A 3435-nucleotide genomic window follows, 5' to 3' on the forward strand; every position below is an offset into this window, starting at 1 on the left:
GAGAAAGCTGTATTAATTATCACAAACTGAAGGCTATGTATCATAGTTTATTACAAATAGTGTACTGGCTATGCCAACTAAACCATAACAGGTTAAATATCTTAACTGAATTATCTGCTGAGCTAACTAGCTATCATTAAGTGGAGGAGGCTTATTATTTAGAATGAATGCTCTCATTAACGAGACAGGGTAACGTTAGGCTATAATGTTAAGTTATATAACGTTACTCATATAAATTACTGATTAACTATTGCACTTAATGCGTTAGCTAGCTAACAAACCTGAAAAATAGCGAACTCTTAGCAAGTTTTCCGACAAGTACTCTAGCATTAACAAACATTAACTACGTTGGTTAAAGCACAAAGCGGTGTAAAAACTTACCTGTCCGAAATAACGCTGGTAATAATAACGACACGTCGACAATGAAATTCCACGTCGACAAATTTTTATGGTCGGCATTATCGATTATGTCGACTAATCGTTGCAGCCCTATAAGTTAAAATAAACCTTTAATAGTCCCACAGTGGGGAAAATCACAGTATAGATTTGTGTCATTTTTATTATTTTTTTATTGTTGTTATATTTTTGATTATTTATTGTCGTGTTTGCTGTTATTTTAAACATATTTTTTTGAAAACTGTTCATAAGTTAAAGGGTAAAAACATAAACACCACCTATAAATGAATGAATTACTTTAGTCCTCCACCTGAGACTTTTACGTAAACAGACACAACAACAGATAATTGAAAATACAACAACACTAATAATAAATAAATAATAATAATGTCACAAATCTTTACCTCATCTACAAGATGTAATTTATTTATAGCACCACTAGATGGGGATGATGTCTGGACATAATTTTGAACTCCACTTTAAAAGTCACTAAAATGTTTAAGATTTTAATTTGTTTTTTTCAGTAAAGTTAATAATAAATACAATCCAGTAAAACGTTTACATTTCCAAGGCAGTTACACAAAGTTATTCATAAATTTTATTTGTCATATTTACAAAATAATTTTAGTATGGATAAATGTTTTACTTTACTCAGAATGAAAGTGTCAGCTGGCCTTTTTCTTCACGTATTGCTTTGATGATGAAGAAAAAAAGAAAATGTTCGGCTCCTTTGGCAGGAGGTTGAAGTAAAGATGTGTGAGGAAAAGCTTCCAGCACCTGGTATTCCCAGGCGGTCTCCCATCCAAGTACTAACCAGGCCCGACCCTGCTTAGCTTCCGAGATCGGGCGTTCTCAGGGTGGTGTGGCCGTAAGCGAGAGACGCTGCAAATGGCCTCGCTTTTATAGTCGTCCATCATTCAGCCTTTCACTTCACTACGTTTTGATTATTTGTTGTCGTGTGTGGTGTTATTTTAAACATATATATTATTAAAAACTGTTTATAGGTTACAGCGTAAAAGCATAAACACCACCGTCTATAAATGAATGAATTGCTTTGCTCCTCCACTTGAAACTTTTGTTGAAGTAAACAGCGCCTTAAATATGACGAGCTTGATTAGTTTATAAAGGCTCCCCAGCTAGCAAAAAATGTATGGCCCAGTTCTGGGCCATATCCGGCATGCCGGAACTTTTTGTGTCGGCCCACATCCGGCAGCCAGATCTGGCCCGGTGTCAAAATGAATGACGGTTAGATTGTGGCCCGTATATGGCTGCCCGGATCCCAGCCATGACTGCCAGCAATAAGCCAGCACTTAACCACCTGCCCAGCTAACACAGAACGTTCCCGTAACATTAGATTTTGGTTCCCCTATGGTTATTTTTAGGGAACCATCCCATAACGTTATGGTAACGTTCTATTTTCGTTAAAAAAATCAGCGCTGTTCCCGGAACGTTCCGCCACATCCATGTCAGAAATGTGGATTTAAACCCGACAGCCACCCACAGGAGTCTAAACGCGGCCGCTGAGGAAGAAATGCGGTGAAGCTTTATATCCGAATCATCAGCCAAGTGATGCGACCCCCATATCAGCATCAACCACAGAGAACAGAGGCTCCAGATTCAACTCTTCATTTAGCTTGTGCTAGATTTGGTTTTAGATTGGGATATTTAATAAATATTCGTCTTTGTAAGGGACCGTCTGCAAATTACACTTTTTAAACGTTCTAGTAATGCCAAACTAAGTAAGTGAGTTCTCATAAAGCAAATTTATACTGTGTTATAACTCTGTTTTGGAAGCTTTCTTAAAGAACAATAAATAAAGTTACTTTATCGTTTTGATGGCTGTAGTTGCTCCACATTGATGTGTCACTACATTTTAAGTCGAATTACATGGAACTAAGATATTTGTTTTCTTTTAAGAAAAAAAAATCACATGTTTTTATTTCTCATTCTGATTGCTAACTGCATGAGCTGTCTCACACTGCACTGTGGGTATTCTGTAACATCACTTAGTATACCTACTTACATAGACTCTTCCCTATGTAGGTTATCTTGATAAGTAAAATAAAATATAGATACATACAACTTCTGGTTAAGCAGGAGAATGGAGTAGACGTGCTTATGACTCGCTCCCGCACCGTGTTCAGAATTTAACTTCTAATAACCCTTAGCCTTTTTTTATTCTGTCTCGAATTATTTTTATTTTACTTTAAAGAGATCGCTTGTCATCGAATTATGGCTTCCAAATCGACAAAAGCCGGTAAAAAAGAGCAAAGTACAAAAACTGATCCAGTCACGGAGCCTGGGGACGATAACATGGCGACCCTTACGAATCTTCTCAACGAACATCATAAAACACTCTCCGATGAGAAGCTGGGATATCCTCGGTGGAAACCAAACTGGACCATATGCAGTCCATGGTTACTGAACATAATAAAAAAATCTCCTTATTGGAAGCCAACGCGAACCTGGTTGACAAACGGATACGCGCTCTTGAAGTGACATGCGGTAAACTTACAGACGCTAACATCAGACTGACAGCCAAGGTTATCGATCTTGAGTCGCGAAGCCGACGGAATAATATAAGAATCCTCGGCTTACCAGAGTCAACTGAAGGTCCTCGCCCCACTGCTTTTTTTCCGGAGTTGTTGGCGGAGGTTCTCGGTGGCGATGTTCTCCCTTCTCCACCGAAGGTTGACCGGGCTCACAGAACTTTAGCTGCCAAGCCGAAGCCAGGCGAGAGACCGAGAGCAGTTATCGTTCGGCTTCATTATTTTCAACACAAGGAGAGAATTATACGCGAGGCCCGAAAGAAGCGCGGCACACTCCAGTACAGAGGTAACCCAATCGCTATTTTCGAGGACTATGCTCCTGAGATGGTAGAGCAACGGGCTAAATACCGGGATGTGCTAAATGCTTACTACAACCTAGGCCTTAAACCTGCGCTGTTATTTCCCGCGAAGCTCACTATTCTCACAAAAGATGGAACCAGAAAAAGATTTACATCGGTCGAGGAAGCTAAAGACTACTTGGCAAGTGTTA

The 3435-nt window shown here is 39.2% G+C and overlaps 1 pseudogene; it reads right to left on the reverse strand.

Annotated features, from left to right (window-relative positions):
• Positions 1 to 1161: 1161 nt before the first annotated feature.
• On the reverse strand, positions 1162 to 1270 carry LOC134329636 (5S ribosomal RNA; annotated as a pseudogene).
• Between the last annotated feature and the right edge of the window lie 2165 nt (positions 1271 to 3435).

The sequence above is a fragment of the Trichomycterus rosablanca genome, chromosome 15, assembly GCF_030014385.1.
Source record: "Trichomycterus rosablanca isolate fTriRos1 chromosome 15, fTriRos1.hap1, whole genome shotgun sequence".
Taxonomy (NCBI): domain Eukaryota; kingdom Metazoa; phylum Chordata; class Actinopteri; order Siluriformes; family Trichomycteridae; genus Trichomycterus; species Trichomycterus rosablanca.